Source organism: Manis pentadactyla, chromosome 12, assembly GCF_030020395.1.
Source record: "Manis pentadactyla isolate mManPen7 chromosome 12, mManPen7.hap1, whole genome shotgun sequence".
NCBI classification, from domain to species: Eukaryota; Metazoa; Chordata; class Mammalia; order Pholidota; family Manidae; genus Manis; species Manis pentadactyla.
Window position 1 is genome coordinate 103,042,506 of NC_080030.1, and position 15,602 is coordinate 103,058,107.

The window sequence follows — 15,602 nt, forward strand, 5'->3', positions numbered from 1 at the left end:
CATCTTTTCTCTTCTTCCTTTTCATTATAACCACTGTACCACTTTTCATCAACTCTAACATGAATATGTTCAAATATTAACAGTGCTTTCTGTTCCCTCATAATAGTACATAAAATAATGGTGCATCTTACAACTGTGGTGTCTTAGATTTGATGTCCCACTTTCTATAAACTCCTGATGACTACTCTCTTGGATTTTGGTAATAGTTTTCTCAAGCTCCAATTATTCTTTTCATGATCACTAAAATATTCTGAATGTTCCTGAAGTATAATTCTGATCAATAACACTCTTGGTCAAGAACTTTTATTTATGTACATTAGTAATTATGTAAACCCAAATTCTGTGTTTTGGCATTCAAGGCCCTCTAATAGTTTTATCTCCCACAGCCCCTCTGATAATTTCCCACTCCGTATACAACCTGGAATAGCTGTTAAGTGCACCCTGTAATTTCTTATCTCTTCATTTGTTGAAGGCAGTGTTCTGCTTTAAATGTTACATTCTTCCTTCATTCTGTTGATAAGGTACTTGTGAATAAAGGAGGTTTAAGTGTCACTAACTCCATGAAATTCTATTGATATGCCTAGTCTCTCTGATTTATCTCTCACTCATAAAAGGTAATGTTTTTATTCCCATCTAATGAAAGAGGAAGGTAAGACATTTATCAGAGAGCTGTCACTCAAGGGCCACAGTGAGTGACAAAGCCAGCATTTGAACGTAGATGTGTCTTCCTTGAAACAGTACATTCTTTTCAGTTACACATGACATGTAAGGAATGAACTGAAGGAAACAAGGAAAGAAGTCCAAGACTTTGCTTTCTGTATTGTAGAAGTAGAGGCCTAGTGAGAACTTTATTTAACCTTATTACCTACCACTAATGAAATAACCTAAAATACTCTATTTTCAACTGTGTGTGGTTTAACATTTACAATGGGGACACTTAGATCCCTTAGGTTTAATGTCTTCTTACATACCTGGATACAGCACCATAGTTATCAATATAGCACAGAAAACCACACAGGACAATATTGCTAGCTATAGGCCTTGCTAATTAGAAGGTAACTAAAATACTCACCCAGCAAGGGTGATGCCATGATCACGAAGGTGGCTTTCCCAGCGCGCGGCTCATCCGCTGCCCTCTGGGTGTGCGGACCCCTGCAAATTCCCCAAATGTAGGAAACTCCACTGCATGATTTGTGGTAGTGGGGGACCATATTCGCGCTTGCCCATGTAAAAAAAAGGTAACTAAATAATTTATCAGGACACACTAAAAGCACAAAATGACAAATAATAAGATCAAATTAGAGAAATAGATACACACACATACACACACATATATATATACATACAAAGGATAAAAGTGTGACCTGCACCTCTACTTTTTCATCTATAAGGCCCTTTACATTGAAACAAATTCAAACAGGTTTCCATCCTATACTTCTATATTAGTTAGGGTTCTCCAGAGAAACAGATATAATAGAATATAATAGAAGATAGATAGATGGATGGATAGATAGATAGATAGATAGATAGATAGATAGATAGATAGATAGATGATAGATTTATTATGAAGAGTTCGCTCAAACAATTCTGGAGGCTCAGAAGTCCCACTGTCTGCCCACCACAGGCTGGAGGCCCAGGGAAAACCCGAGGCCGAGAACCAGGACCTCTAGTGTCGGAGGGCCGCAGAAGCTGCAGGTGCCCAGCTCAGCAAGAGAGCAAACTCACTCTTCCACCACCTGCTTTTCTAGTGGGACCCTCAGTAGATGAATGATGCCCACCTGCACCAGGGAGGGTGATATTCAGTCTCCCCATTCAAATGCTGATTTCTTCCAGAAACACCCTCATGGACACATGGAGAAACAGTGTTTGCCAGCTATCTGGGCATCCCTTAGCTCAGTCAAGTTGACACACAAAATCAGCCTTTGAAATCTGTGTACAGAAATCAGGCAGCATTTAGATTCTGTGAGGGGGAGGATGCCTCACAACAACTGCATCTGTTTTTGCTCAATCTTGGACCTGCTGTGCCTAACTCCACAGTTACGTGTGGGGAGAGGAACGGAATGAGCCTCATTCAGGACCAGCTGAATACTCTGCACGCAAATCCAAATCCAAAATCCAGAATCTGTCTCCTTATAGAATCTGCTCTCCCACTGCAAACCAAGTGCCTCATATAAAAACCCATCACTCACATACAGAATTATCACCATCTCTAATATAAAGGATCAGCTTTCACTTAAAAAAAATCAATTTCATGGAAGTATAATTTGGGTGAAAAACACCAGTGTGTAGCATTCCATGAGTTTTGACAAACAGAACCATCACCACAATCAAGATAAAGAAAATTTCCATCATCTCAAAAGATTCCCTTATGCCTCCTTACTGTCCATTCCCACTCCCCACCATGGCCCCAGGCAACCAGTGACCTAATTCCTGTAACTGTAGATGAAATTTGCCTCTGTTCAGACTTTCATGTAAATTGAATCATGTAGTATTTATTCTTTTATATCTGGCTTTTTTTTCTCAACATATTGCTTTTTTGGGAATTTACTTACATTGTTGCACATAGCAGTAGCTAGTTTCTTTTTCTTGCTGGGTACTAATCCATTGTAGGAATATATCAAATATGGTTACTGATTCACCTACTGTTGGACATTTACACTATTCTCTTTCTTTGGCTACAAGGAATAAAACTGTGACTATTCTTGAACAAGATTTTATATGGACATATGTTTTCAATTCTTTTGGGCAAATATCTAGGGATAGGATTTTTGTATTTTCTGGTATGTTTAACTTTATGAGAAACTGCTCGAATCTTTTCTGAAGTGGCTATTATCATTTCACATCCCCAGTAACAATATATGCATCCCAGTTAATCCACATCCTCCCCAAAACTTGGTAGTGTCAGTCCTTTTAATTTTAACCATCCTAGTGGGGATGTGCTGGATTTCACTGCAGTTTTAATTTGCATTTCCTTGCGATTAATGGTGTTGGGCACCTTTATTGTGCTTATTGGCCATTCATTTACCTTCTATTAGGTTGTTTTCTTAATAAGTTTTATGAAGGAAAATACTTATTTCCTTTACTCACTACTCAGAACACTTCTGATATCAGGTACGTAGAATTTTTTCTCACATTGACAATTCTCTGATATTAGCTGGGTGTTCTAACAATTTGATTCAGTGTTTTTTTAACACAAGCCAGAGTTAGTGCAGACCCCACAGGGCTCAGTCCCACAAGGCTGCCTCCCACTTTAGATGTTAATTACAAGTAGTGGTTCCCCAATTTACCCACAGCTTCTTTCTGACCCGGCAACAAGTCACAGTGTCCCATAACCCCCTCCTCAGGTTTGATAATTTGCTGAGTGGCTATCAGAACCCAGAAAAACAGTTGCTGATTTATTACAAAGGATGTTTGAAAGGATACAAATGAACATCCAGATAAAGAGATGTTCAGGGCAAGGTCCATATGGGTCCTGTTTGCAGGAGCTTCTTTCTCTCTGGAGTTGGGGTATCCACCCTCCTGGTGCATGGATGTCTTCACCAACTTTTAAATAGAAAGAGTTTAGACAGTATTTTGTGCCCAGAAGACAATAAAATTAGAAAATAAAAATCCTATCACCTGAAAACTTACAGAAAAAAACTCTTGTTTTTTGAAGACTATTTGGAAAATAGTAATTGTTTCATTCCCTAGCAGAAGCAATTGTTTCCAGCTAATATAATACTCAGAGAAAATACAAATACTTAAGAACACATATAAATGAAACAGTAAGGATAAAAATATATCAAGCCTCCAACTCAAGAAGTTACAAAAACAAGAAAAAAAATGGTTAAATGAGAGCAGAATTGACAAAGAAAAAAGGAGAAAGACTAAAAATCTGAAAAAATAATTGCTGTAACTCAACAACAACCCAAAAGCTGTTTTGGTAAAAAAAAGAACAGCAATAACATTAACAAGAAAACAATAAAAGAAATAATATATTAGCTTACCTAGTCAATACATGAAAATCGAGAAATAACCAGGCCTTTAGGAGAAATGAAAGAGTCGTAACACAATAATGAGTATGAGACACTGTATGAAAATACAAATGGAAGAAAATATGAATATAATTTATAAATATAAATTATTGAAAATGAATATAGAAAGACAGAAATTCTAAACAAACCAACTACCATAGTAGAAAATAAGTTATTGAAGAAAATCATGACAAAAATGCACCAGGGCAAGATAGGTCACACATGAATTCTACTGGATCATTAAATAAAGATAATTTTAAATGCTACAAACTTTTTCTCAGCCCAGAAGAAAGAGTTATGAATGGTGGTTCGATTGTCTCCTACTGTCTTCTGAAATTTGCTTAATGGACCTAAATTTCTGTCCATGGAGCAACCCCATGATTGTTTTGGTCTCACTGAAATAATAAAATATTGCATTAAACGAGCGATTAGAATATCCACTCTTGAGTAGAACCAGTAGTCTGATCCTATATTCTCCTCTGCTCAAGAAAACGCTTACTGCTGATAGAAACAGACAGGCGCTGGTGAGAAGGGGGGAGTCTTCCACTGCAGCTAATTCGAGGCCACTGACTTTTTGCAAATTCTTCCGAGTGTTGTCTTGCCACTCGCTTTGGTGGCTGGTCTCTCACCTAGGTCTTGGTCAAAATTTCTATAAGCATTGTGACATAAAAATGGTGCAACAAATTTAGTAAATGAATAATTCCAGTGAGAGAAATCATGTGATTAATTGTAAAGATAAAAAATACACTTGATACAATTTCAATATCTATTTCAATTTTTTAAATATAGTAGGATTGAATAGATGATTTCTTAACTTGGTAAAATACACCTATCTCAACCCCTGAGTCAGTGAAATGATAAATGTGTCCATTCGTCTAGGTGAGTCCACTAGCACCACTATCATTTAACATGGTCTGGAGATATCAGTCTCAACAATTATAAAAGAGAAATAAAAGAGAGATATAAAACTGGAAAGTAAAAGATACAATGATGATTTTTCTCAACAAATTTTATAATCTCATACCAAAGACAAGAATTTTGATTTGAAGAAACCAAAGAATCAAATTTAAAAAATTTCCAGTCAGTAAGAAAGTCAGTAATGTTGCTGAGGGTTGTTTTTTATAAAAATTATAACTAAAATCAATAGTCTTTTTATGTACACACAAAAAATTTGAAAATATAAGTGAGAAAAAAGTTTCAGTAAAAGAGAAAGTATGTTTAGTAACAAACTTATAAGAAATATGAAATATATTTGTAAAGAAAGCTCTAATGTACTAATAAGATACCCAAAAGTGTAACTGATAAAAGGCATTTTCTGTTCTTTAATGGGAAGACATATCATAAAAGCATTATTTTATCTAACTTGATGTGAAAATTCAATTCAGTCTCAATAAAAATACTAACAAGCATCTTTTTGGAACTGAATAATGTGATTCTAAACTTTATATTAAAAAAAGAGAAGAATGAATTGGTTATATTACGGAAATTGGAACAGTGTAAATACTACAGAACTTAATATAGTTGACAACACTGCTTGGGTAAGCAAATAGATCAATGGGACCAAACAGAGAGTCTAGTAAAAGATACAATTTATTAAGAAAGGATTTAGCAGATTTTACAAATCATATTGTATTCTAATGGTGAACATATGAATTATTTGGCAAATAAGGCTGGAACAGTTAAATTGGTAAGTGAAACAAATTCAAAGATTTAAATATAAAAAGTAAAAGTATAAATATACTAGAAAAAATCATGAAAGATTTTACAAATATTCTTGGAGACTGTTTTTCTAGAGATAGTATAGAACACTTAAGCTATAAAAGGAAGGATGTATAACTTTATATAAAAATAAAAGAAATGTGAGAAGATAAAGTGGGAAAACTAAGTACAATTGACAAAGGATGGATTTTCTGAGTATAAAAATAAATTCCAGAAAAAGAACAATAACCCAGTAAATGTGAGATAAGGCCATGTAGAAATAGTCTATAGGAGGGGAAATACAAATTATTCTTAAACTTATGAAATGGATCTGAAGTTCATACACAATAAAAGAAAAGCAAATGGAAACTATGGAAAGAAAGTGTTCATGTTTAAGACTGGCGGAGATTTTTAGAAGTTGGTCTAATTATTTCAGGGAAACAATTACTCATAGTTACTGGTAGAAGTGTAAATTGGTGTAGTTCTGTGGAGGGAAAATTGTAATAGCTATGAAAATGAAAACAGATACGTATGCTTTCACCACCAACACTGTTTCTAGAAATGCATCTTAAAGCTGTACTCACACAGGTATAAAATAATCTATACATAAAGATATTTACTTCAGTGACATTTGTAACTGTGAAAGGGTGGAAATAAACTAGTTTTCTGATAAAAAGGCACTACTTATTTTAATTATGGTATATCACATAGCCACTAAAAAGGATGAGGATGTTTTATATGCATTCATATAGAATATCTAGAATACATTACTAAAATATTCTGTATAACATGTAGTATGACAAGATAGAAATCTATCAAACAATGTACATAATGCCACATTATTCATGGGGAATAGAAAACTACTTTTCTCTCTATGCTCTTTTATTCATTTTGGATTTTGTAGCATTTGAATTTTGCAGTATGTATTAAATTTTTTTCTATTCAAAAGTATTTTACTTAAATATGTTAGAAATAAAGAACCCTGATGATGATAATATTACTGATAACTATCATATATATTGAGAGCTTCACAAGGGCCTTTCATATATTACCTTCAGTTCTCACAGTGACTATCTAAGACCCATTATATAATTCCCATTTTAAAGACAAGGAAACTGAGTCTCAGATGGGATAATTAATATGCCAGTATTACAGGGTTAGTAGTAATCCACTTACCACCTGGAAATCAGGGCTGCCTAACTTCAAAGCCTATGGTAACTGAGATTTGGCCAAGTTCAACAGAGCTTCACATTTAATTAAGTTTAAATAGATTTTAACCATTTCTACACCTTATCGAGCTACATAACACAACTTTTTCTTTGTAAATGCCAACTTTGACATAAATTAGTGGACTTTATTACTATAGTTTGTGATTTTATGTACATGAAATCTTGTTCTCTTGAAAGATGCAATTAAGATTACATAAAGGTTTACAAAAGGCCTGTTGTGTAAATGGTTCAACGTTCCAACAGCAAACTAGATAAACATTTTGCCAATCACTAATTAAAAAGCTGGCTCTAAGTACAATTACCTGGAATCAGTTTGCATTCACATTTCTATTAAAGGCTAATGAATACACAGCTAAACTAATTTAGTCAAATTGTTTCTTCATTGTGTTCAAAGTTAAAACTAACAATTCGGCTTTAGCCCTGAGTCTTTTAAATTATTTTTTCCTCCCCTATTGAGTAAAAGTCTAATTAAAAGCTTTTAGTCTTTCATATTGTGCAGGCTGCTAAGTGATATTGTTTAGTCTGCAGGGATTCAATTATTACTTGGCTTTAAAATATACATTCCTTCCAGGATTTTTTAAACTCACTTTGCCTGGAAGGTTTTGTGCTCTAAAATTTAATTTGATAACAAGATTGTTAAATTGTGAAACAGAAGAAAAATGATCTTTGGTGTGAGTTTTTATTTGTATTCGTCTTTGATTGCAAGTCTAACTCAGCCCTGAGACTTACTGACTACGTTAAGTTTCAAGTCCGGTGGAGTGGAGATGGAAAAACTCTCCAAAACCCTATGTAGTAGCTGTGAGTTTAACTCTGCATAAGCACAAATAGGACTGGCTGTATAATTTGAAGGGCCTACTAAAGTGAAAATAGTGGTGATGTTCAAAACCTGAGGATTTCAGTATGGTAACAAGAGAGCATTAAGCCTAGCACTGCCTTCCTGGCCTCAGGTGCTTACACAGCTGCCCAGGTTGCATGCCCATGAAGGCCGCCGTGCTCCTAAGTGTACAGGGTAGAAATCTCACTTTATGTTAACTACTTTTTAAACTGAAATGACTCCCAGATCCCAATCTACTAGCCTGGCAAACAAGCCCCCCATTTTTTGAGCACCCCTGCTTAGAGGGCAAGGACTTGCAGACACTGAAGGCTCCTGGTCTTCAGTCTCTATGAATTACTCCTGAAATGCTCCTGGTCCAGGCCCACAGTTCGCCTCTCTTGCTGAAGATACCTGGTTGGCCTGGGGATTTGGTGCCTAGCATTCAGCCTTTCTTAGCTACACCAGTGTACAATCCAAATTTTGAGAGTGAACTTGGGCCATACTCACTGAACTAGCCTGTAATGGGCCTCTCCAGGCCAGTTGGGCTGCTTAGCTACCCTCATGCAGCCACTTACTCTTGAAGTCTAGCCACTTCTCCAGGTTGCCGGGAAGGACTGGGCGGGGATTCCTGCCCTCCTTAAGCAGAAGCACATACCTCCAGCTTCTCTGTGGGCCTAGAAAAGCCACCTCTCTGCTTCTCCTCTCTGCCACCTGATGTGTAAGACCCTGGCGTATACAAGACAGTAAGTTCAAATTAGTCTGAACCGCCTCTTATTTTCTTCCTTCTGATGAAGTGGTCAGAGGTGGTTTCTAATTTTTGTTCCTCCAGCTATTTAACTTCCCAGAGGGGCAACTAGTCTGTAAGCAGTCAGAGGTTTTAAATACTGCAAAACAAATGAACAAAATAAAACAAGGTAAAACCCACTAGTATTATTGAGGAATGGATCTTCTAAGTTTTTTTTTTCATGTAACACATGTATGAACTAAAAAATGTTGAAATATCTTTGAAGAAAATGTTTCTTTAAAAAATCTACTTCCTTGAATTCTAAAAGCACACACACTCTATATAATAGCTTTGTCCTTTGGCTGAGCAGGGTCACAGCTGTCCTAGAATAGGACAGTTAAAAAAACATGAGCTCTGGAACTAGACTGCATAGATAGGACCCTGTGTAGCTGTGAGACCTCAGACAAGTTGTATGAATTCTCTGTGACTCAGGTGCCCCATCTGTAAAATGTGGATACTAACATTTCCCACATCATAGTCTTATCACTAACATTACACTCTGACCTGTATATAAAGTACTTTCAAATGTGATGCTCAGTAAATGTAACTGCAATTAATATATTACACTTAAAAAATAACTTGAGGTATGTGTGCCTTTAATAAATGACTCCATTTTGAGCCTCTAAGTCTGTTTTAAAATAAAAATGTGTCAGTATTTCAAATGTAAGACATGACTTCTTATTATCCTTTATGTGTCCATCAATGGCAGCATGTTGGTACTTTGCCCCACACCTTTTCTGGTTGTTTGCTAATCAGGTTTGCCCAATTAGGGTTGTGCCTTAAGTAAGAATATGTAGGCTCAGAATAGAACTGAGGGGCTATCCTAACAGTAAAACATAAATAAAATAAATATGATATACTTTTATCAAAACTAAAATTAAATATAATAAATATTTACAGTATAAATAAAATACAGATTTCATTATATGGCCTTTCAGACATTGATTTGAGTTGATTAAAATGTTTTTGTTTTGTTTTTTGCTTCTCTTCAGATGCTCAATCATGCTCTCAGTAATTGAGAAGGCTGATAAATGGGTCATTAGCAAAGTAAGCATTGTAATTTCTCACAAGTTTGTTGTGAAGATGAAATCATATATTCTACATTACATTTTTTTGTAGACACTACAGTGATATGTACATTCAGGTTTTTTTTATTGCTGATTTGCATGTTAGTATTATTAGCTGGAGGACTCTGAGAAATATTAAACTTATATGTAATATTCAAAGCAATCCCTACCAAAATTCCAATTGTATTTTTCTCAGAGATAGAAAAAAATCCTAAATTTTGTATGGAACCACAAAAGACCCTGAACAGCCAAAGCAATCTTGAGAAGAACAAACCTGGAGGCCTCATACCTCCCGATTTCAACCTATACTACAAAGCTATAGTTATCAAAACAGTATGGTATTAGCATAAAAACAGACATGTAGATCAATGGAACAGAATAAAAATCCCAGAAATAAACCCATTCATGTATGCTCAATTAATTTCCAACAAAAGAGCCAAAAATATACAATAGGGAAAAGATAGTCTTTTCAATAAATAGTTCTGGGAAAACCAGACAGCCGCATGCAGAAGAATGAAACTAGACCACTACCTTATGCCATAAACAAAAATTAACTCAAAATGGATCAAAGTCTCAAACATAAGACCTGACACCATAAAACTCCTAGAAAAACTTGACATTTTCCTTGGCAATTATTTTATTTTAGTTTATGTTTTTTATTTGACACAAAAAGAAAAGACAACAAAAGAAAAAGAAAAATAAACAAGTGAGATTACATCAAACTAAAGAGGTTCTGCACAGCAAAGGACAGGATCAACAAAATGAAAAGGCAATCTATGAAATGGAAGATAAGATTAACCCACATACCTGATAAGGTGTTAATATACAAAATATACAAGGAACTCATACAATTCAATAGCAAAAAAAACAAATAACCCAATAACCCAATTAAAAAATGGGCAAAGGACATGAAGAGACATTTTTCCAAAAAGATATACAGATGGCCAACAGACATGTGAAAACGTGCTCAACATCACTAATCATCAGGGAAATGCAAATCAAGACCAAGATGAGACAGCACACCTGGTAGGGTGTCTATTTTCAGCAGCAAGAAACAACAAGTGGTGGCAAAGTTGTGGAGAAAAGGGAACCCTTGTACACTGTTCATAGAGTGGCATACCGCTATGGAAAACAAGATGGAGGTTCCTCAAGAAATTAAAAACAGAACTACCATATGATCCAGCAATCCCATTTCTGGGTATATATCCAAAGGAAATGAAACCAGGATCTAGAAGAGATATCTGTACCCCCATGTTCATTGCAGCATTGTTCACAATAGCCAAAGTATAGAAACAATCTAAATGTCTGTTGACCAATGGATAAAGAAATGTGGAATATATGTATATATATGTGTGTGTGTATGTGTGTATTATATGTGTGTACATATATGCACACACACTCAGTAGAATATTATTCAGCCTTAAAAAGAAGGAAATACTGTCTATTTGCAACAACAGGGATTAATCTGGAGGGCATTATGCTAAATGAAATAAGTCCAAAAGAGAAAGACAAAAACTGCATGGTATCATTGCGGAATCTTTAAAAAAGTGTGGAACTTATAGAAACAGTAGAAATGTGGTTGCCAGGGGCTGAGTTTGGGTGGGGAGTGAAAAAATAGAGTGAGGTTGTCAAAAGAGTACAAACTTTTTCATAAGGTGAACAAAGTCTGAGGATCTAATGTGTAGCATGGTGACTGGAGCTGATAACACTGTACTGTATGATTGACATGTGCTAAGAGAATAGAACTTGAATATGTGAGGTGGTGGATGTGTTATTAACTTGATGGAGGGAATCCCTTCACAATGTATACATAGATCAAGTCATCACATCATATACTTTGATTATCTTACAATTTTGTCAGTTATACCTCAATAAAGCTGGGGGAGAAAAAGGCTGATTCCTCTACTGTAATTCCTCAATCTAGTTTTTGGTACATAAGCATTGTCTGAGGGGAGGACTACAATCCCATAGGAAAAAAGTCTGTTGCCAAGTGGAGAATAAGAGGTTGTTAACCTTCAGGAATCTGAGGAGGATTCGAAGCCCTGAGATTTGAGGCAGATGTGCCCACGGTGTCTTCTTGACTGAAAAAAATTAGCTCTTAAGAGGAAAATTAAAGAGTCTTTAAATAATGTTTTATGGTATAGACTTGACCCATGTAGTCTTGGAAATTTTATAGTAAATTGTAGGGTCCTTTTTACTTATTTGATCATCCTATTTTTCATGAGATTGAGCATTTGAAAGATTTTTTTTTCCCGTGTGAACTGATTCGTCTGATCCTAGTTGACATAATTCAAATATAAATCAAAGCTACATCGTGGAAATTATCAAGTCAGAGAAACAGAATAATTGGAAATTTTATATAATAACTCTAATTGCTTCCCCTTTACCACTCCATTTCCCTATTGTCTCCTGGCCCAGAGTTCCTTTTCTTTAATCTCCTCCATTTTTTTCTCAAAGCTCCAAATTGTATCAAGAAAGTCATAAATTCTAAATTCATAGTGGGCATATAATTTAGTCTTACTCAACCACAGTTTACACTCATGTAATGGATTCTGTGGAGACCTTGTCACCCCTTTACATTCAGATGGCTGCAGAGAACCCCCCTCGGCCTGAGCCCCTCTTCCCTGGCATTGGCAGGTCCTCAGACAGCTTAGACAACCTTGCTTTCAGCACCATTTATAATCACTTGTGTGCTCATTTGAAGCTTGTAATGATAGTAATTCGGTAAAAATGACGTTATTGTGTTTCCCATTCATTGCCAGTGTTACCCAAATTTTCACGGAACAGGAGAACACAACCTTCGCTTCAGTTTCAGTGAGGTGCACCATTCTGATGGAAACCTTTAGGGAACAGTTAATGGCCAAAATGAATTCTGCTTAATACCCTTACCGAATTGTCAACTCACTAACATAGGACTATCTCAGTAACAGTTAATGTGAAAGTGTAATTGAAAGAGATGTTAGTAACAGAAGGACAAACTGGTGCAACTTCCTATTAAAAACTCAATTTTCAATTGTCTGCTAAGCTCTTGTGTCTTCAGAGAGCTATCATTTTGGTGAAAAAAAGACCATATTCATGATTGTATAGTTAGTTTTTATTCATATTATTTCAGTCCCTTAAGAGAACTTTGTCTTAAACAGTCACATTCTGTTTTCATATCAGCCTAGTTGTCTCTGGATTTTTCATGACTGCCTTTTCAAAGTGTGTCCTTCCCCGGCAGGAAGTCATGGCACAATTTGGGGTTCTGAAATCCTTTAGAGTCTGTGGTAATATGTCCGAGGGGAGAGCTTCATGAATATAAGAATGTTTTTCCAGATCTCCTGCCCCACTACCTTCCCTTTCTTTCACTCTCTCTCTCTCTTTTTTTAAAAATTGGTTTGAAATTTGGATGGGCCTAGAAAATTTCTATAAGCTCACTGGTGAAATTAATTAAATTCTTTAAAGTTCTAGTTCCAGCCTGCAGCAGAGCTGAAACTAAAGCCCAGGCCTCTACCACTCTTTCATTAAACCCGTCAGGTGACTGACGGTTAATTTTGTATTTTCTCGGTGTTCCCTCTGTTGGCTCTTGTTCTTTTCCCCTTTAATCCATAAAGCTAGATTAAGTTCTTATGCCATTTACATCTATGTTGGTGTTTCCTCTTCATTTTTTTCTCTTCCAAGACTTTTTGGCTCTTCCATTTTAAAATGCCTGTTGGATGAACGAATGAACACACGAGAGTAGTGTAGCAGTGGCCGCGCAGTGGCCCGGAATATTTACGTAGTGCTTCTTGGCTGGTATTTTCTTGGATGGTGCTCAGCTCTCCATTGTGTGAAATGCAAACTGAGCGTTTCTTGACATTTTTTTAAGTCAAACTAAAAGCTGTTCTCAAGTAGTGCAAAAATCACAATTTGTTCCTGTAACAAATTACCACAAAATTAGTAGCTTAAAACATAGATTTATTGTTTCACAGTTGTGTGAGACAGACAACCGAGGGGCTGCTTGGTGGCCTATGCTGGGTCTCACCAACGAGAAATCACAGTGTCAGGGGGCTGCGCTCTTATCTGAAGGCTTTTTGGGGAGAACCTACTTTCAGGCTCACTCAGACTGCTTGGCAGAGTTCAGACCTGTGCAGCTGCAGGACTGTCCTGTTTCCTTGCTGAATGTCGGCTGGAGCCCCCCTCATCTTCTGAATGCTGCCTGCACACCTGTTACCCCTCCATGTTCCAGCCGGCAGGAGCATGTCCAGTCCTTCTTACACTTTGGATCTGACTTGTGCTGTACCATCTGACATAACCAAGGAAAATTTTGTGTCTAAGGGCTCATATGATTAAATTACTCCAATCACATAATCCAGGACAGTCTACCTACTTTGAAATTTGTAACCTTAATTACATCTAAGTCCCTTTCCCCCTGTAATCTAAAGTTTCCCACATTTCAGGGATCAGGATGTAGGTATCTCTGGGGGACCATTCTGTCTACCGTAGCCCCTAAACCTGAATTCTCATAAGAAATACTCTTCAGTCATTTCCTATGTCATTGGGAATAATTAGCAAATCTATGAAGGCATAGAGTTTAAAAAACATTGCCAATAATCTAGAATCTTTTGTGAAAATAATGCAATGAGTTTTTAAATTTTACATACTTTAGGGTTCACTCTTTGTGTTGTAAAGTTCTCTTGGTCTCGATAAATCCACAATGTCAAATATCCACTGTTATAATATGTGCAGAACAGTTTCACTTCTGTGCTTCACCTATTTGTTCCTACCCCCATCTCCCTGACCCCCTAGCAACCACTGACCTTTTTTACTGTCTTTGTAGTTTTGCCTTTTCCAGAATGTCATGTAGTTGGAATCATACATTATGTAGACTTTTCACCTAGAAATATGCACTCAAGTTTTTGTATACCTTTTAATTGCTTGATAGTTCATTTATTTTTATTGCTGACTAATATTCCACTGTATAACTGTTACATGGTTCATTTATCCATTCACCTATTTAAGGGCATCTTGGTTCCTTCCAATTTTTGTTAATTATAAATACAGCTGCTATAAACATTCATACATGGTTTTTATGTGGACATAAGTTCTCAAGTCAGTTGTGTAAATACCTATGAGCATGATTATTGGATCATATAACAAGACTATATTTAACTTTAGAAGAAACTGCCAAGCTGTCCTTGGTATTGTAGGGTTGTTGTTTTTTTTTTTTGATTGTTCAAGTTAGCCCTTATAATAGATATTTCATGTGTAGTGATATCTCATTGGTGTTTTAATTTTCATTTCCCTAATGATAAATGATGTTGATCATCTTTTCATATGTTTATTTTCCATCTGCATATCCTCTTTGCTGAGATGTTTATTCAAATCTTTTAGCATTTTTAATTGGGTTATTTTCTTATTGTTGAATTTTAAGAGTTATTTGTATATTTTGAATAAAAGTCCTTTTATCAGGTCATCTGTTTTGCAAATATTTTCTCTTAGTCTGTGGCTTTTCTTTTCATTCTCTTACCATGTCTTCTGCAAAAAAAAAAGAAAAACAATTTTTTCTTTCATGGACCCTACTTTTGATGCTTTATGTATAAACTTACCACCAAACCCAAGGTCACCTAGATTTGTCCTCTACTTTCTCTAGCTGTTTTATAGTTTTAATTTTATATTTAGATTATGATATACTTTGAATTAATTTATGTGAAATGTGTAAGGGCTCAGTCTAGATTTGTTTTTTGCATACACATATCCAGTTGTTCCAGATACCATTTATTGAAAATATTTTCATTGCTTCATTGAATTTCTTTTGCTCCTTTGTCAAAGATTAGTTGACTACATTTAGGTAGGTATGATTCTCAAGCTGAGGAATCTTCTCTTTATTCTTTGTTTTCCAAAAGTTTTCATTATTAAAGGGTGTTGGACTTTGTCAAATGCCTTTTCTGTATCAAATGAGATGATTACGTGGGGTTTTTTCCTTCATTCTTCGGATATTTGGTATTACATTGATTTTCTTATATTGAACAACTCCTG

The 15,602-nt window shown here is 35.7% G+C and overlaps 1 non-coding gene across 1 annotated transcript; it reads left to right on the forward strand.

Annotated features, from left to right (window-relative positions):
- Window positions 1-1,064: 1,064 nt before the first annotated feature.
- Window positions 1,065-1,228, forward strand: LOC118915055 (U1 spliceosomal RNA). The gene has a single exon (XR_005025860.2). It is a non-coding gene; the product is annotated as a U1 spliceosomal RNA (small nuclear RNA).
- The last annotated feature ends 14,374 nt before the right edge of the window (window positions 1,229-15,602 follow it).